Here is a 21750-nt window from a genome sequence, read left to right as displayed (position 1 = left end):
GTAGGCCCAGAAATTAAACTTATAATGATTGGGGGGAGAGAAACTGTCAGTCTATGAAAGTTTATGTGGGAATATTTGAACAGCAAGTCACTGAATGATTTAATACTATGAAGACGCATGCTGTGTCATATATATTTCATACCAGAAATCGAAAGAAATTTCAAAGGGTTCACTGAGGCGAAATGAAAGAGCCGCTACTTTGAACCATTCTTTGGGGACTGGAATAGGCAACGGGTTCTTGAGGATTCCTGCACTGATGTATGAATTCCAGGTAAGTAGGGCATTCAGCACGGTTATACGATACAACGGTGGATTCAAACATCAAACAACATTATTGCCAAGGAAGGGCATCTTGCACCTTTCCCGAAGAGATCTCGAAAGGATCTATCTACTTTTGGGGAAAAATAAACACAAGGAGAGAGTTGACCGGGTGAATATAGAATTTAGGCCGAAGGGCAAAGCACTGGGTCCTACGAGGTCATTCAGCGCTGAAACAGATATCGACAGTAAAAGGTTTGAAAGGTGTAACAGGAGGAAACTCTCGAAGTTGCACTATGAATCAATTGTTAGGCGAGGGTGGAAAGCAAGGTGGAAGAAAGAAAATATGACAATAAATGAGAGAGAGAGAGAGAGAGAGAGAGAGAGAGAGAGAGAGAGAGAGAGAATACTAGACATCCTCATTCAAGAGAGGCATCAAAGCTCCCATTAAAATGCTACGCCCCTGCCAGCCACCGAAAACAAGCGTGCAGCGAACAATAACATCCTCACCCGAGGAAAGACAAACCGTGAATCACTCGAATTACAAAAACGTCGGAAGAGAGGTCTCCCGTTCATACAACGCTGACACCTCCATTCCTTTGCCGGAGAACTGGATGCGGCGCAGATTCCAGAAAGGAAATGGCAAACCTCCGACCAAATTTTCCTTCCGTTGTGCTTGGAAAAACCAGCGAGAGGAAAAGCCCTAAATGCTGTTAACAAGTCATTTCCCGGGAGATGGGGAGATTCGATGACCAGAGGCGAAAAAACTTAATTCAATTAATACCGACACAATTACATACAGCAAATAAAAAACAATCCCTGCAACCATATTCCTGTTTGCATTGAGTTTAACGTTATTGACTTTTCCTACCTCGATCATTTTCGCATATTGGCTTATGGAAGTTTGCTTTTATTCCTACGAAAGTTATATCCCCCACACACAAAAATAATAAAATAAATTACGGATTCAACTTGGAATAATGGAAACAAAGGTTGAGGGTAAAACATAATATAATATAGAATTTTGGTCAAAGGCCAAGCGCTGGGATCTATGAGGTCATTCAGCGCTGAAACGGAAATTGACGGTAAACATTTTTGAAAAGTGTAACAGGAGGAAAAACACGCATTTGCACTAAGAATTAACTGTTACGAGAAGGTGGGAAGAAAGAAGGGAGAATAAGAATATGAAAGGAGGTACAGTAAAAGGAACGTAAGGGGTTGCAGCTAGGGGCGAAGGGAGGCTGCAAAGAACCTTAAGTAATGCCTGCAGTGCACCGCATGAGGTCCACTGACGGCCTACCCCGCTACTAGAAAGGTAGCGGAAGTGAGTTGATTACAATCATTACTGTTATTATAATTTCAGAAGATGAAACCTATTCACATAAAACAAGCGCACAGGGACCACTGACTTGAAATGCAAGTTTCCGAAGAAGTTTGGTTTCAACCTCCCACCGCAGACCCCACACTGCAGCAGTAATTGAGCATAACAAAAAGCCAGCGATTTTTAATCGCCCTCGGGGAGGGGGAGGGGCGAACCGACAACATCTGAGCGGCGTGTCATGACACCAGGGGACCAGCTAAGGTTATATATAAAGATTTCACTGACATACGCCCTGGAAAAATATACACATATACCAAGTGTTCCACATTTTCCAAAGAAATTACTATGTGATACTTCTATCTGGGATATTACAACTTTACAAAGGCATAGATATACACAATATATATATATATAATATATATATATATATAATATATATATATATATATTTATACACACACACATACATATACATATGTATATATTATATATGTATATGTATATGATAAATTTTATATATATATAGCTATATATATATATATATATATATATATATATATATAATATATTATAAATGATATATATATATATATATATATATATATATATACACAACTGGCGGTAATAAAAACATAAAACTAAAAGCAAAGATCGAGTCGCTTGTCAATCGAACGACATATTGAGACGAGTGAATTCAGGAAGCTCCTCTTGATAAATTCTCCTCCTCGCTCTTATCTACACACAAAAGAAACTTTATCCGAGAGATCGGCAGGAAAACATGTCCCGCCATCACACGAAATTTCTGTTTTTGTCTCGAGTCATTCATTCTGGCTGAACACAGGCTCAATATGAGCCAGAGGACTGTTTATTTGTTTGTCTGTTTGTATGGTGTTCTTACGTTGTATGGAACCAGTGGTTATTCAGCAACGGGACCTACGGCTTTACGTGACTTCCGAACCACGTCGAGAGTGAACTTCTATCACCAGAAATACACATCTCTCACACCTCATTGGAATGCCCGAGAATCAAACTCGCGGCCAGCGAGGTGGCAGGCCAAGACCAAAGCGATCACGCCACTGAGGTGCTGCCAGGGGATTTGGAGGAGTTATAATACTCAGCCACATAAGAGCATTTTATGGTAAGCACAATAATAAAGAACTAAATTATACAAATCATATGGGCCGATGACATGGAAGAATATGTTAAAAGAATTAATGCATCACACGACGAAAAAACATGAAATGAATTTCTGAAGTAGTAATATGGACGAATATGACAAAAGAATTAATCTATCACACGACGACAAAAATAGAAATAAATTTCTGAAGTAGTAATATGGACGAATGCGACAAAATTAATCTACCAGACGACGACAAATCTCTGAAGTAGTAGTCTAATGCACATGCGAATTTCCTTTCCGGATAATAATAAAAAATAGACACAACATAAGCTTACCTATCTATCCCTTATGTCAATTTCCCAGCAGCCATCAGTAACAGGAGCTTAAGAGCGAAAATAACCTCGTCATATACATACCGTCACAAGACGGCAGCAATTAATTAAACTCCTCCCTGATACCTACAATAAAAATGTCTCTTTGTCAATTACCACAACGCGCGTCAATTACTTTACAGCTCGCACACACCTCTTAACCAGACAAACAAACAAAAGTGTTTCGTGACCCTGAGATCACGCTCAATTAGCGGCACTGACACTCACCCGTTTCAAGGGAGCAGAAAAAAAAATATACACACACACACACACACACACACACATATATATATATATATATATATCATGATATATATATAGATTATATATATATAATATAGAATAGATTTAGATTACATAATATATATATATATATTTATACTATAATATATATATATATATATATATATATATATATATATAAAATGTAAAGCCTTCACCAATATTTTGGACATTCAAAGGATATTTCTAGACATTTCGAATATTCAATGACGGAAATTGTTCGACATTTCAAACTTTGAACGAAAGGAATTTCTCGATATTTAAAATAATTCCAGAAGAACATTTTATCCACATGTCAAACAAGCAAAGATGGGAATTACTCTAAATTCCAAATATCTATAATGAGCAGACATTAAAATAAACTACTAGTTAATTCAGAATTACAACGCCCTTTCCAACTGTAGCAATTGTGGTAAACATTTTCCTTTTACAGAAAACGACAAAAAAAATTAAGTTTGCAGACAAAATAAGAAGAAAAGGGTCGACGAAAAAATGTTACCTACGGAAAGCTTTTAAAAGGGGAAACATATATATCTCCAATTAGGAAGGCAATAAGGGCTGACAGATACTAGCTGAAAGGAACGGAAAAAACAACAACGGGGCACTAAAACAGAAAGGAAAAAAATCTATAAAAATAGTTTTTAAATAAAATGGCGAGTGGCACAATCCACTCTCAAAGAAAAGTGTACTTTTTCAGCTTAATGCTCACGCTAATAGACAATAGCAGTCTTCGACGCCGAAGCTGGTCTGAGTTAACTTCATAGCCTGGCAACCAACCTCTTTTTTTCCCATAGTTATAAAAGAAATAGTCCTGATGTGGGTGATGTTACCAGTAATGGGAAAGTTGAGTACCGTATCTCATAGAAAAAGTGAGCTGTAGATTTTATTTTTATTCAAAACACAAACATTATATTGCGTTAGTTTTAGAATGGTAAAACCTTTGACTAATTGTAGTTAATCATTTAGAACATTGCCACTGATAGGTCCTCATGATTTCACGATATTTTCCATATATTTTTCTATTCTACATTGTTCAATCAAAAAATATATATCCAATTCATATTGAAAGCCTGAACCTACTGAAATCACGCCTGGATGAGACTCAGCACAATGTCATAGTTAAATGTGTTACACAACATCTACAAGGTTTCAAGGCAGAACCCATTCTGATCACAATACAATGACCTACTTTTAAATAATAGTCAATAAAACAAAGATTCGTTTCCACTTTTCTATTCTAAAAAAATTATCTAGACAATTATTTACTGCAAGTATAGTCAACTCCGCTTTCACACCTGTTCAAAATCCTCAATAAATTATTTTCATGCATCTAGAAACAATACTCTTTTCACCTCTACAAACAGAAAGGAAGGAGAGAGAGAGAGAGAGAGAGAGAGAGAGAGAGAGAGAGAGAGAGAGAGAGAGAGATATCTCTAATAAACTTTACCACTAAGACTCACATTACTGATAATGGCTCATATTCACGGGGTGAAACGCGCTGCGCTTATCCACTTACCACAAATCACATACTTAACAGTTATGGCCTCTTCAGATAAGCCAACCTGGCCAATTAATGTAATCGACAAACATCCGGCAATCGATGGGCGATCATCAAACTTCGGTTATCACGAACTGAAGTTATACGAGATTTTAAACAAACAGAAAATCATGTTCGGTATGACATACGGGTGAGTGACAGTTTAGTTCATGCAGGTGTGGTGGTGTCAATCATCGAATGGCATTGACGACGGAAAGAAAAAACTTCTCTAGAACAAAAATACATACGTACAAAAGCCTGTATAGTACATACAACCACATGATCATACAGACATGAACATTTGATTGCATACACATACAGTATATACGTGTGTGTGTGTTTTCCAGGCGGAGAGCAAAACCACGCATATCACGAATAGCCTGAAATATAAGGCAGATAGCGAAATACACTTAAGGACATTTGATCTCCAGGGGGAGCTAGTGCTAAACACGGCGGAATAGTGTATAGGTGAGTCACCGTTTCGTCGTGTTCAGTACTAGCACCCCATGGGAGGATCAAATCTCCCCAAGTGTATTTCCCTATCTAGATATATACACTATATATATCTATATATATATATATATATATATATTATATATGTATATATATATATATGGCATTATATATGTATATATTATATATGCTATACAATATATTTATATAGGTTATTATATATCATACATATATATATATGTATGTAGATATTATATATATATATAATATATTGTATATATATATATATATATTATATATATGTATATATATATATATATTATATATATATATATATATATATATATATATCCAATGTAGCACGAAGGAATACCGTACTTGAGCCATATCCTTAAATCCAAGGTAGAAAGGGAGAGAGAAACAGGGACTTGGAAGAAGTACTTGTTCCAAGACCCTGTTTCACTCTCCTTCCTACCGTGGATTTAAGGATGTATATGTATGTATACGTATATGTATATATGTATATATGTATATATATATATATATATATATACATATATATACTCCTACCGGGGATTTAAGGATGTAATATATATATATATATATATATATATATATGATATATATTATATATATATATATACATAATGTATACATATATACAACCAAACACTGCACATGCGTTTCTCCAGCACGAGGAACATCTGCCCCGGTCGCGATCGAAGACCCTGCTCGTCACATGGCCATTCGTGCCTTAAATAGGAGGATGGACGTCTTATGCAGGGTCTCTCGAATATAACCAACACTCACCTTCTCAGACACACACGAACACAGGCATAGATCTTACATGTACGTACGTACACGTACGTCAGCGGAAGCTGGTGAAAGTAAAGCCTACGGCTCTGACCAATTCCGGCAGGGTAACGCCGCCGCCACCGTTTCTTTAGTGGTCATGTTGTCCTTTACAGCAGTTTCGTGGGGTTGGGTTCCTCGTGCATTCCTCTAACGGCTTCGTCGTACATATGTGTTAAAAGGCCTAAAATTTAATTTTGTAAGTGAAAAAAAGTACCCTTATTTATGGTAGATTTCTTCTATACTGTTACTTAAAGACAAGTGTAGGTAGTCCAAGGTCCTCTAAATATACTCGGAGTATATTTAAAGGAACTTGGTGTAGTCTTACCAGTGGCAAGTGAAGAATTATTCTAATCCATTTCGACTTTGGTGCCGGTGAGGAAATCTTCTGATCTATTTTACCTTTGTGGCCTGTAAAGAATTATTCTACTCTATTTCAACTTTGTGGACTGTGAAGTATTCCACTCTATAACACAGACGCTTTTAGCCACCTTTGTATTCAGTGATAAATTTGAAGAAAAAAAATTGCAAACCCTGAATAAGTATTATGGAGCGACGATTACAGTCAGAGATAAGATGACGAGCATTCGGTTAATTGCGAGAACAAACAACTAAGCCTTTGCAAGATAACGATACGAGAAACATGGAACACAGGCTGCCATAGGGGAAGGACGCACATTCCTCGTTGCTAGCCAAGACTTCAATGTTTACATTCAACCAGCTGCGAGGAAGACACGTAACATCACAAAACACTTTCGAATCACATGAAATTTCGCAGTTCCCTTACACACTGTTTCATCAACAACTCCTGCAAGTGCGTGACTGGATATACAATATTCTAAATTATGATGACGGCAAATCGTAATGCCATCATGACTAAATTCGTAGTGTTCACAACGTTACGTATCAGTATTTACATTTGATGATCACCAATTGCAAAAGGCCGTGCGGTTTAAAGCGCGTCACTGTAGGCCTCAGTTCTTGTCTTTCGTGGTTCGAGCCCACGAGACGACGAACTTATTTTCAACTAAAAAATTCCCCTTCGGTTAACATATATGAATATATATTTTTTCTGAGGTAGAGCGAGTCTGATATTAAAGGACCTCTGCATCTTAATGCGAGTATATGAATCAAGGTGATGAAATAAATTTCATGAATTCACTCATATTTTTTTAAAGCGAATTGAGTGGGGCAAGCTATGCAACAAAAGAATCGCTAAACAGCAGCCAACTATAAGCAACCAAACATTTATGCATAAGTTTACCAAAAGTCGTATTGAACTCAAAGAAATTTCCTTCAAATGAATCTTAAAACTGCAAACCGGTTACGCCCTACTTAGCTAAAAAAAAAAAACTAATTAAGCCCACTTCATAACACCTGTGGCTTACATCCATCCACCAGGTGAATATTAAATGGAAAAAGGTCAAATCTATAGTGTACCTGTAATGCATTTATAAGTTTTGCAGGTAATTTCAAACCATGTATTACGAGATTATTCTTCACGAATTGTCCTCCAATTATAGAAGGCTTATTTATTACACAAAAGCATTGCGTTTAGTCTCTTCCACGCAGCCAGAGAGAGAGAGAGAGAGAGAGAGAGAGAGAGAGAGAGAGAGAGAGAGAGAGAGAGAGAGAGAGAGAGAGAGAGCTGCAGGAAGTTCCTAAGTTCTTACAACTGTACATTTGCTGAGTTCCTTAGCAAATGTACCAAATTCCCAAATCAAAGTCGAAATTTATCGACGGAAAATTTCATACTTAAAAAGTTTAGGAAGTCTAGCAATTGCTAAGCAATGATCCATGCTAGACATTTTATTTTTAGGAGTGAAGATACCAATATCCTTTCACCATAAGAATGCCACAAATGCATTCTTCCATTGTCGACTGGCTAATGTTAGAGACAGCAACTTGGTAATCACGGAGAATCCTGTCTTCTTGAAGTTGCTTTCAGTGTAACAGCTCGATCTCTCTCGGAAGAAAATTGTCGTAATCTCTGTCACACTTAACTCGCCGTTTATAATAAAAAAAAAGGGTGAGTTAATAACGGAAGAAAGCAATTCCAGAGAGAGAGAGAGAGAGAGAGAGAGAGAGAGAGAGAGAGAGAGAGAGAGAGAGAGAGAGAGAGCGGATGACAAAAGACAAACTAATCACACATGGGTACCCTCATTTCCTATGGAAGGCCTTCCATGGCTTGTAACCAGACAACTTGATCACAGGAAAACTATAATTTATAGATATTATTATAGTCTCTTGGGTCTGACTTTCACTCGCTTGTCCAATCCATGAGAGCTCTCCTGAAACAACTTGCACACCGATCACGCGAGATGTTGCAATGATCACTGAACCTATAGAAAACTTTACTAAAGCACCGCAAAACAGTACATAAACTGAACATATTCTTCCGTGATGTTAATGTAATCAAAAAGGGACTCTTTTGTTATTCATCTGTCTGTATTCTGACATTCACGATCCACCACCGAAGCACAACGAAGAAAATTCAATTTGTTATGACTGCCTATCTTTAGGAGGACATCATGAGGAGTTGCATAAATTAACAAGAGCCATTATCTAAAAAAAATAATTATCTGAACGTTTACGTGAACTGCACGATAAGCAATCAGGCATTTCGCAAACTCGCTGCAAACTTGAATTACTGAACATCATTACCCTCTCACCTCAGCAACGTGTTTAGACAATAACAGATGGTTGACTGAAAACCAGATTATACATAACTAATGGGAATACTGAAATGAAAAAGAATTATATCCCATTGACTGATAGACAAAATAATCTGTAATTATATATGTCATAGGTAACGGTTCTCACACCCAACAGTAAAAATGATTCATAACTAGACGATTTCATATGATGCTTATCAAATGACATTTCTGGACGGTGAAACAACACAGTACTGGCCACTTTTCGTCCGACATTGTGGATGGAAGGGACGCCTCTGTATGAGAGAGAGAGAGAGAGAGAGAGAGAGAGAGAGAGAGAGAGAGAGAGAGAGAAGAGAGAGAGAATATATATATATATATAATATTAGTATATATATATATTATATATATATATATCTATATATATATATATATATATATATATATCTAATCTAATGGGAGCCTAATGACATCACTAACGGCCTTGCAACCAATTATATATCTGAAATACCCTATATTTTTGTATCCAAAACAACTGAAAACTCTTAGGCCCACTTTCTTGGTCAAAAAGTCAACATTTTCGAACCAATTTGTTACTTAACATGACCACAAACTAGTACATAAACTTGGTCCAGTCGGCATACTAATAAGTTTTATGGTCACTTTCTAATCTGCTAAATATAAAGCAATCTAGGGTCTGCTACCAGGACATAAGTTAGCACAAAAATGCAAGGATATAAAGATCACCCTTTGAAGTTAGAGAGAGCAGTATTTAGAGAACTGGGTCAGATCAAGCAAGATTCAATTGATGTCGGAAAGTGTGGCCAAGCAGACAGGCACTTACAAATACAGATGTCTGGAGACACAAAACATACGGAGTCTGGAGAAAGTTTATAGGCGAGCCCTGAAAAAAAAATACAACGGGCGTCTGTGCCTTTTGAACGGAAGTGAAACAAAGCTACGGCTTTAGTTTATTATTATTATTATTATTATTCACGATATGAGCCCCATTCAAATGTAACAGGCCTACATGGGCCACAGACCTGGAAATACAAGCTTCTAAGAACATGGTGCTCATCTGCAAGAAGTTACAGAAGATAACGGAAAATGAAGAAAGATGTATATTGTCTTACATGGAAATGTCGACTTAAACACAATGTAACTATCTGCACTGAAGGTTTATGAATCATCAGTTTCTCAAATCTTCCTGCAGTAACTGAAATGCAATTTACGTATCCGAGTCCCACTTCCTGCAGTAACTAAAATGCAATTTATGAATCAGTCCCAGTTACTAAAATGCAATGTGCAATTTGCGATAATCTCGCAATGCATTAGGACCCCTTGACAGAAGTCAACATTGTAAAGTCCGGCCTTCTGTATCCACAACAACGCCATCACCACACGATAAACTCCGTGGAAATTGCTTTCGTCGGTGCAACCGTCCAACAACGTATCATAAGTATTTCACATAAAGGTTTCAATTGCCGCCTTCGAACTGAACGACCTATCGAGTAGAAAGTCCGGCAGATGTAAATAAAGCATATATTCGGGTTTATCGTCATACGTACAAGTAGCTATATTGATTCAAACACTTGCCACTGGCATTAGTTCATTCCCAAGCACAAACTTAGCATGTTATACACTTATTGCATGCATTACGTAACAACCAATACCTAATATGGTTAGCCGGGAGGGAAGGGGGAAGGGAGAAGAGGGAAGGAATGTGTCTTCACCATGTTATGGGTGCGTAATAGCGCTTTCGACATGGTTTCCCTACACTGCGGTCGACAGTGTCGACTTCCGCCGTCCCTACTAACCCAAAAGGAATTCGTAACACGAGGGCGTGACGACCGCGAGCCTCGAAATGAAAAGACGCTCCGTCGATGGCTAGAATTTTAAACGCGGCCTGAAGGTCAGCAAACAACTGCGTGGGTTACAAATTAACCAAATCAATGAGATGAGACCATACTCGAACTCTCATTACCCCAGAGCGCTAATGAGTCATTCCCGTGACTCATGAGCGCACGAAGGAGGCCGTCTAAGTTTCATAATGGAATCAATTGTCACCTTCTTGCCGATTCCCAAGCAGCAAAGCTCCCCCGACAAGCAGCCTTTGTGTGGGAAAGGTAGCTGCGACTTCACTTTCACATTTTAATTCTTCTTTAACAGTTGGTTCCACGGTGTCTATATAATCATATATAAGACTTAGATGAAACTTCTCTCACTGTTCATAAACTTGTCTATAAGTTACATCAATTTTTGCCAACTGATATTTGTCCACTGTCTATATCATAAAAAAATAAATTCGTCGATCGGTTACGTATATCTTTCCATAAGCCGATAAAATCTAGAGGCTACATAAAATTCCCCCTTGGCTTTATGCTTGTCTGTATCAACTATCAACTACAGGCACGTTCTGGTTACATTCTCTCCTCTTTCCCTCTCTCTCTCTCTCTCTCTCTCTCTCTCTCTCTCTCTCTCTCTCTCTCTCTCTCTCTCTCTCTCTCTCCGCTATAAAAAATTTTTATCTTCGAGCCGCATAAATCTTCCTACATTTCCATAAAACGCACCTGGAAACGAGAGGCAACTTATTCGATTGCTAATCCAAGACAAATAGCTTGAGTCAATCTCCCCAAACGATGCCAGATCCTTTATTTTCCTATTTTTACTTAGACATACGAGATACCTCGACACAAAAAACACAAGGAAAGGATCAGTTACAAAGCTACTCAAGTTATTTATAATTATAATTGCACCTGTCTTAAACATTTTAAATGAAAACGGCTTCCCCCAAAAAATGTGTGTGTGTGTGTGTGTGTGTGTGTGGGGGGGGGGGGGGGGGGGGGGGGGGGGGGGGGGGGGGGGGGGGGGGGGGGGGGGGGGGGGGGGTGTCACCACTTTCCGAGCGACTGTGTAAAATTTGATCGGACCATCCACACAAGCAGAGTTCCCATAGCTCACGTACAGGAATGCTGTGGTGTATGTCTTACAATCGCGCACAAAAAAAAAAAAAAAAAAAAAAAAAAAAAAAAAAAAAAAAAAAAAGAAAAAAAAAAAAAAAAAAAAAAAAGAAGAATGGGGGGGGGGGGGGAGAGAGAGAGAGAAGAAGGTAGGAGAATGGAAGGAGGGAGGGAGGTACCGATGAACAGCTGGAACCTCAACAGCGCGTAGTTATCGACGATGAGACACGTTAATCGGAACCATTTATCAAGGAGGGGGAAGGGAGGTGGATGGGGAGGGGGTCTTGGAGGGTTCGTGTGCAACGGAGTTATTTGCCAATCCACGGCCCTCATTCTCATGTGGCTCCCACCCGGCCCCCCACCCCCCCCACCCCCCCCCCCCCCCCTTTTTTTTTTCCCCCCCCTTTTTTTTTTTTCCGTATCGTTTTTATTTCCCTTGCAAAGATTTGCCTTGACTGCGAGATCCAGCGAAATGCCCGTTTGCTTGGTTCAATGAAGACTTAAATATTTGCAGATTGCTATCAAAATGAACCTTGTATATATATTCCAAAAATAATTGCCCGCCCTCTTTCTCATGATTCGGTGTGAAGAACTGCCTTACTTAAGATATCCCAGAGAAAGATATCTGCTACACTTCTCCATGTGACAACAGCTGCCATATCCATGGTACCATGCATATATTTGCCGAGCCCTTTATCTACCAATCCAAATGTCTGTCACGGCTGTTACATCTAAAATTTTTCATTTAACAAGCGAATTTAGGGTACACTGCCCAAAACAAATACCAATTACACCTGCTGGTGTCTGCAAATATTGACCATTGTACTCACGTTCCGGAGCAAACATTTGTCAGTGCAGGCACGCCCCAGTACAAAACTTGACATGCAAAACGTAACTGAACATTGAGGGCTGCATGTTCAATAATGTCACCTGAATGTCTGTTTTATAACAAGATCATTCATAATGCCTACATGTTTCACAACCAGTTTCTGATTTGGTATGCGTTGTAGCCTACTATAGTTGCTCGGCTGCTTGGTAGATATAACTTTGTCAGTTCTCCATTTGCGAATATAATAATCTGTTAAACGCATAACCATAAACAAATAAATGCAACGAATCCATGTTGTATATGAAAGTTATTAGCACGTTCAACTGATGCAGTTCATCTCGTCTACGCATTCCATAATAAATATAAGTAAATTATGCGTGTTATTTAAAAGTTTGCCTCGAGGCTCACGGGAATAAATGCGAACGTCCCAGCATAGCAGAGAGTGACAATTTCACGATGTGCCAGGTCCACCAAGGAAGCGAGCACCCGTAGATTTACTCGTCACGATGTCAACAATTTCTATGCTGTTTGTACGTAACAATAGCAATAGCACGCATTTCCCTTGCTTGAATGTTCTACAGATATCTGTCCTGTCGGCATGTTCCAATATAAAACCTTCCCATCTCTTGATCCAATATACATTTCCCCCGTTTGCGTGTTCTTAATGATAATACTTGACACGTCTTCATATTACACAAAAACCTGCATGGCCTAATGTCAATTTTAGGCTTGTCTTCTTGTCCCACTGGCCAATGTCCTTTAGAACTGATTGTCATCTTGTCAGATTATGGAAACGCAAATGAAGCAACAATAACAGACATGAAACCATAAAATCTGAACATCCCCTAGAGGTCAATTGCAAAAGCACAAACTCCTGAAGCTATTAAATAGCAACTGTTCACACTAAAACTTGCTGAATAGTATCACCAATATGCAATGAATGCACTGTGGTGTAGAACTTCTCAGTTCCAGAAGTCTTTTATTCCTCACATCGTTGGACCGTTCAACAGTCTCCTTGACGATGTGCAACTAGAACCTCAAAAGTCCTTGCACTAGAACCTCAAAAGTCCTTGCACTAGAACCTCAAAAGTCCTTGCACTAGTACCTCAAAAGTTCTTGCACTAGAACTTCAAAAGTCCTTGCACTAGAACCTCAAAAGTCCTTGCACTAGTACCTCAAAAGTTCTTGCACTAGAACCTCAAAAGTCCTTGCACTAGTACCTCAAAAGTTCTTGCACTAGAACCTCAAACGTCCTTGCACTAGAACCCGTAAATAGAAGACTTCATACAGAAGGGGGGCTAATATATTAAAGATAACCAGGGGTCACCGTAAATAGAAGACTTCACAAAAAGGGGGGTGGGACTGATATATAAAAGATAACAAGGTGTCAAGCGCACCACAAATACAAGGAGCAACTCCGAAGGGAAACCCTACAGCGTCTAGGGCCTCTGCCAAGGTAGGACTGGGGGTTTCCAAGGATTCTTGTTCCTTGAAATCCCAGGTCATTAAAGGATATTGTTTTACGCATGTCCATCACTCATGAAGACAAAATAAAAGTAAAACACTTCAAAAATATAATGGGGAATGGAAAGACTTTTAAATCGATAACGACCAAACATAATCCAATTATAATAATACGACAAATACGGTAACATTTCAAACTTTCTAGGGGAAAGAAAAGAGAAACAAAAATCTGGCAACGAAACCAGGACAATAATTATAAGAACTAAGAGAGAGAGAGAGAGAGAGAGAGAGAGAGAGAGAGAGAGAGAGAGAGAGAGAGAGAGAGAGAGAGAGAGAGAAAACGGTCTATGAACCCAGCGGGAGGGCGGAGAGATTTAGTTTACAAACACTCCACTTGCCAAGGGGATCTGGCACAGGAAAGCTAAAACCGGTATTGATCCATTTGCCATATTCTTGAACTATCGGGTGAATGCGAGTTACAGGTTATTGGTATGACAGGTACACACTGGAGAAAAAAAAAAAAAGGAAGAAATAATGTCAAGAAACATTTATTTTATTTCGAATACCATTTGACAGCCAATTACCCCCTCCAGTAACGACTGTAATTTAATCAATCTTATTGTCATACTAATATACAAACGTCGAGTAATGCAAGCGATGAAAAATAATTGGTTTCAAATTGTGCGTTTTGAAGAGAGAGAGAGAGAGAGAGAGAGAGAGAGAGAGAGAGAGAGAGAGAGAGAGAGAGAGAGAATGGATGGATGGATGGATGGATTATAAAAATTTAGGGACAAGCCCAAGCACTGGGACCTATTATGGTCATTCAGCGCCATATTGGAATGAAATAAGTAACTAGATGGTTAATGAAATGTAAATGAACGTGATGATAATCTAATGGGAATGAAACTTGAAAGGGAGAGAGAGCTGGGGGGGGGGGGGCAACAATGAACTCCTAAAAATCTGGGGAGAGGCACGGGAGGGTCAAGGTAGCTCTTCTCTGTATTCAGCGCCCCCCCCCCCCCTCCCCCCCCCCCCTCCCCCCCAACCCTTCCTCCACACCAACCCACTCCTACACGGTCAAGCACATACAACTACACCTGGCGGCAGTGGGTCATCCTACCTGGTGGAAAACGGATTCGAAGAGTCAGTCTCCAATGTACTCTGACGGTCGAAGAAGTTTACCTAAATAAAAGGTGACGCGAGGCAGCAGCAGACAGCGAAATGCGTGAATAAGCAAAAATCTGTTAGTCACCCTACAAGCATTCCATCCCGCATAACGAGACGGATGGGAAAGGGAGGGAGAGTAGTCGTGGTGGGTGTTGGAGGAGGAGGAGGAGGAGGAGGAGGTGTGGGTGAGGAGAAAGGCGGGGTGCAGGTAACCAGTTGGTAACTTATACCCAAATAAGAAATCCTCGAAAGAATGATGACTCTCACCACTATTTGCTCTTGCAAACACAACGCAAGAAATTGAACATTAAGGAAGCGTCTGGCTACCTTCGACTCAACGCGCATACTTGGAAAATTCCTTTAAAGAGAAAAACCTGCTGCGAATGAATTGTGAAAGGAAAGGGAGAAAAAAAAAGGTACGAAAAGGTCAGGAGCCAAGAAACCACCTACCTACCTTTACTGGATGTTGATCAAACCCTCCCACAGATGGCTCTACCAGTCAGGACATCCAGGGGGGAGTGGGTAGGGGTACACCCCCACGAAAAATCTTCAATTAACAACACACTCGCGAGTAAAAATAAAAGAAGAGAGCGGGAGAGAGAGAGAGGCTGCTGACGACGGACACGACACGACACGACACAAGAAACACGAATGCGGAGAAAAGACGAGTTGTTCGTTCTCCTCTTTTTCTTAAAAAAGCAAAGCTTTCAAAACACACACGAACGAGAGGGAGAGGAAAAGAAAAAGGGGGCAGGCAGTCCAAGGTGGTCACCGAGAGAGAGAGAGAGCGCGACAGTAGACCGACCGTTCTGCGGACGACAGCCAAAAATTAAGTGTTTCCACAACCACGCCACTCGATACACTGATCATCGTTCGTCGTTCGTTCTTCTTCTCCTTTCGGTCTCTCTTCGCACCGGTACAACAAACCAGCCATGTTGTGGAGTCGCAGCAGGAGGTGGGGCATAGCGGGGGTTGGGGGCGGCTCTCCAGGGCCCTGGTGTTCCCCCTCCACCGTTGTTTATTTATCCTATGTATATAAAAATATACAACATACACTGGAAAATCTAGACAGGCTGAAATAAGCGCTTTCCAACTTTTATACCAAAATAATCTTTAAATCAATGAGAAAACCAAGCTAATATATATATATATATATATATATATATATATATATATATATATAATTATATATATATATATATATATATATATATATATATATATATATATATATATATATATATATATATATAATAATTCGCTTTACCTCGGAATTGATATATTTTCATTTATGTACCGAAGGGGAATTTTTAGTTGATAATTACACGTCCCCTCATGGAATCGAACCACTGTCCAGTGGACAAGAACGAAATCAGGACGGACAGAGAGGCAACGGCACTGATTTCGTTCTCGTCCACTGGACAGTGGTTCGATCCCATGAGGGGACGAAATTATTATCAACTAAAAATTCCCCTCCGGTACATATATGAAAATATATAAATTCCGAGGTAGAGCAAATTAGATATTAAAGGACATTTGTAGCTCGAATGATTTATATGAATCACAGTGATGTGATATATAATATAATATATATATATATATATATATATATATATACATATATATATATATATATATTACATAAATTGTAGCAAAGTGTAACATCCTTGGCACAAGGCTGCTAGGCTCAAGGCTCGCTCCCGAACTACAACACACCTGTCCTAATCTATTGTGTGTGTGTGTGTGTGTGTGTGTGTGTGTGTGTGTGTGTGTGTGTGTGTGTGTGTGATATTGTATATATATATATATATATATATATATATATATATATATATATATATATATAAATTTGCCGACACACAAACAAGACCGTTCTTCTATCGCCATACACCGTAAATAAATAAGTAAATAAACTTACACACACAATATATATAAAGATAAATATCATAAGTATGTGTTAATTATAATTGTGCCCACATATTCTAAGCCGTACTAGCAAAATGCATTACAATACTATTAATATTAACAGAAAATAGAAGAACGTACTACAGTCATTATCTCACTACCTCTTCTTACAAATTCTCATCATCATTATCACCGTAAAGAAGTTCCACGCTGGACGAGTGGTTTTCGAGCTGGGCTGCCAACCGGCGGTCCCAGGTTCGATTCCCAGCTCGGTCAACGCGGGATCAGAGAAATTTATTTCTGGTGATAGAAGTTAATTTCTCGATTTAGTGTGGTTCGGATCCCACAATAAGCTGTAGGTCCCGTTGCTTAGGTAACCAATTGGTTCTAGCCACGTAAAAATATCTAATCCTTCGGGCCAGCCCTAGCGGAGAGCTGTTAATCAGCTCAGTGGTCTGGATAAAACTCAAGATATACTTTCACTTTTTTTTTTATCACCGTAAAGGTGCAACAGTACGGTGCAGCAGCAGCAGCAGACTACAGTACTTAAATGTGCAATTGCAAGAGTCGCCACAGAGCCACCACCAAGTGGAACGAAAATCATCATTATCATAATTTGCAGCCAAGTTAACTATTTTGCATCGCCTGGAAATGCAAAAACTACATTAGCCCGAGTAATTACACTCGAGAGAATATTCACGAGTGCGGCTTCCAAACAGCGTCAACTTCCAGGTGGGAAATTCAACTCTTGTCTACTGAACTAATGCTCTGGGGAAATTACAGTATGGTGTGTGTATGTACGTATGTGGGACAATAGGGAAAAACAGTATGTATATTTCAATTCTTGTCCATAACTACAAAACCAAAGTACAATGAAGATGAAATATATACATACAATATATTCTCTATTATTGTAAAATAATAATAAATATACATGTCTAGGAATTACACGCACCTCTGCATGAATAACAACACAGAGCACAGAACAGAGAAGAATGGCATGTGAGAATAAAACCTAGTTTCACAAGTCACTCCCAAAAACCAATGTCACACCAGAAAACAAAGAATAAAATTATTATAAAATAATGAAAACAAAGCAACCAAGAGTCACATCCTCGATCAAAGCAGGGAGAGTCAATGACAAAAGACATTCCACGAGACAAATGAGATGAACTTTGTTTACAGTTCCAAATAACCCCCAGAATTCCAATTATCACGTCCAAGCCTTCCCGCGGCAGGGAAACGGACAGGACACGCATACTAATGCCGGAATTAAGGAATCAAAAGCTAAATCCACACGCGTGTTAAATCAACGCCATCTTGAATTGAAGATGGCGTTGGTTAAATACGCGGTCTGAAGAGGATCCTTGAAGGAGCTTTCCATTACTCGCTATATCCTCCCGAGACAAAGACCACTTTCATGGAGTCACAATACGAACAAAGGGAAAATGTGAACGGAATTTAATCTACTTTGTACAATCACTGACAAAGTGACCGAGTTACCAGTCTACACATTTAACTCAAGAAAACAGCAGACGACACATGTGCCACTCATTTCGGGCCAAAACGTCAATAACCAATCAGCGACCCATAGCAAGGGCAATTAAAAAGTAAAATAAAATTCAGAGCCCCACCTACCCCCCCTCCCTCAACAGTACCGGCCCAAACCCCTTTGCTAATATAAAATTCCCTCTCAATCCTACACACAAATCGTATCGATATAATGGGAGGGAGGGGGGGGGGGGACGCTTGGGCAAACACTGTATATACTTAATAATCAAACATAACAGGCCTGACAGTGACATGACCACAGATCGAACTGCAGTAGCTGGTTATACGGCAGACAATAGCAGCATTAAAATTCACGAGATACGCTGTGAAATAGTTAGTCACAAAAAGTACAAAGTAAACAGACACATTTGCTATAAAACTAATGACGTAGGACCCAAAGATAAGAGGCTGAGTCATTCCTGGCAATTTTTATTAAGCTTGGTCAAGAAAAAACTTCATGCACGCATACTTTATATATATATATATATATATATATATATATATATAATATATATATATATATATACATATATATATATATGAGGTTTTAGTCTTCCTTTTTCACGAAGATAGATATATGGGTTTGTAGTCCACATGGGAAAAAGAAAAGCTGAAATTCCTTTTAGCTCAACAGTTTCTGTCTCCACTGGCCCTTATCGAGAGCTGTTTCAGCTTTTCTTTTCCCCTGTGGACTACAACCTCATATACTGTATGTATGTATGTATGTATGTATGTATATTTTTATATATCTACATATATAACATTATATATATATATATTATATATATATATATATGTATATACACACAAACATATATATATAGAGATAAGTATATGATATACTATATAGATAGATATATATATATATATATAATTTATATATATATAGATAGTTTACATAATAGATATTATATATAATATATATATAATTTATAATTTTATTATTATTATATATAAAATTTAAATTAATTATATATATATATATCTTCCATTCTTCTAATGTGGTGTGCCCTAGCCCAGAAAATCGGAAAGAAAACTTTTTAGATAATGTAAATTGTGATAGATTTTCTTCATACAATTTAAAACATTCACTGTAAGATTTGTATTTTATACACACCAAATTAGAAGAGAGAAAAATACAATTGAAAGTTTGTTTGTTTGTTCGGGTGGTGTTTTTACGTTGCATGGAACCTGTGGTTATTCAGCAACGGGACCAGCGGCTTTACGTGACTTCTGAACCACGTCGAGAGTAATACAATTGAAAGGAAGTTAAGTCTGGGACATTTCTGGCGAATGAAACTTTTGAACGATACCACGAAAAAGCCGCGAAGTCATTCTTATTTTGACGGTCACGCTGCGGTTTCAAGCGCGACACATCAACCGACCGCAGTTTAACACCAAATGACGAATTAATTAAGAGCACCTGTTACACGACGGATACGTCAAGTGTTGTCTTTCACAGAGTATGTGCGACGATTGTTCTATCCTCTGATAATGCTTCTACCTGCATTCTGCGGATTGGAGACACGAAACTAGTTATGTAAGGGTACACGTACTATTCCAGAAAGCTCTCTAGAGAGATGTATTGTTTAAATATGTTATCTATGCATAACTGTGGGTTTGTTTTTCCATTTCAAGAATCATGTCACCAAGATTATTTTTTCAATTCTAGGGATTATTAGATCTTACTGTTTTATAAAATTTTTTACATAATACCCCAAAGAGGGTTTTTTGTCTAAACCATGGTTTGGTCATTTTGCCATAGGCCCAATTAAGGCTTTTGTCATGAAATCAAAATAACGGCTCTTGCGATTTTGCCACAGGCCCATCGTAGGCTGGGTATGTCATAGTTCTTCCCAGACCTTATACTAAATCGATATCCACAGACTATTTTGTATTTTTTCTTTTCTTTTCTTAGAAATAAAAGGTCTCTATCTTCCCAAAAGTAATTTCTTTTTAAACTTCGCCCAACGATATGTCTAAGACTAAAACTGAAAACCAAAATCTTCAATTTTTACTGTTATTGAGCATCCTTCATTACGGACCAATTAATTAAACTGAAGTCAAATCAGAATTACGATGCTGAGAGTGAACGAATCCTTGTAGCACTTAAAGGAACAAGAAAACATGAAGCATTAAATATGGAAATAAGACTACGGAGAGGGTGGGGGGGAAGGCGGATTGTTGTCAAGACAAGTAAATGGGGGGGGGGGGGGTAGTCCGACAGCGATGGGTGCACAAGTACTAAGCAGAGAGCACCTTCCCCCCATTCCCGCCCTAACCAACCAACCTTCTTCCTTCCCGGCTACTTTTACCAACAGGTTTTCTTATATATATCTTTCTAGAACTAAACTCTCTGACAATGTTTTAGTGTTACCATCGCCACAGAGCAGCTACTCCCTGGAGAATGCCGTCGCGATTTCTATGATTAAACGGTCACCAGAAAGTATAAATTAGGCTGGAAAATAAGAGGAGCCCGAGAAACATCGCAAATGACCTTTATTGACACAGAAATTGCCTAAAACAATTCCTAAAGCTTTTCAAATTCATATAAACATCCAACAAATCTGGGAAGAAACGAAAACTAAAATTGCCACGGCAGCAGCAGGTGCTACCGAGCTGAAATCTATTCCTGTCCCCCTTAGGTCAAAACACGTACCAGTTAAGAGAAAAGACTTCCCCCCCACGAACCAAATTATTTTTAAGTGGATATCGTGGTATCCCGTTAGTTACGTAACAAATTTTCCGGGTACGCTACCCACAAGAAGTGTGTCAACACGCGACAGACACAGATGCCCTATTTAAACGGGGCCAGTGATCACAGTGGAAGGCCCCACAGGATGGTAATGCCGTTAGTGCACCTCATTCGATGTAATGTAGGCATTACTTAAGGTTCTTTGCAACGTCCCTTCGGCCCCTAGCTGCAACTACTTTCATTTTTTTACTGTACCTCCGTTCATATTCAATTTCTTCCATCTCACTATCCACCCTCTCCTAACAATCGTTTCATAGTGCAACTGCTTTGA

General features: G+C 38.8%; 1 protein-coding gene across 5 annotated transcripts in view; it reads right to left on the bottom strand.

Annotated features, from left to right (window-relative positions):
* Nucleotides 1-21750, bottom strand: part of LOC135224687 (moesin/ezrin/radixin homolog 1-like) — a 255569-nt gene that overhangs the window by 124135 nt on the left and 109684 nt on the right. Inside the window, exon 1 of one of the 5 annotated variants that reach the window (XM_064263966.1) lies at nt 15723-16120. The exons of 3 other annotated variants lie outside the window; for them this stretch is intronic. The gene's annotated coding sequence lies outside the window, so the exon portion shown is untranslated. Of the gene's footprint in view, nt 1-15722; nt 16121-21750 lie in introns of those variants that run through there. One more of the 5 variants, XM_064263991.1, reaches the window with a different exon arrangement.

The sequence above is a fragment of the Macrobrachium nipponense genome, chromosome 20 (assembly GCF_015104395.2).
Source record: "Macrobrachium nipponense isolate FS-2020 chromosome 20, ASM1510439v2, whole genome shotgun sequence".
Taxonomy (NCBI): Eukaryota; Metazoa; Arthropoda; class Malacostraca; order Decapoda; family Palaemonidae; genus Macrobrachium; species Macrobrachium nipponense.
Note: the sequence above shows the minus strand (reverse complement) of the source record. Positions and strands in the feature narration are given on the sequence as shown.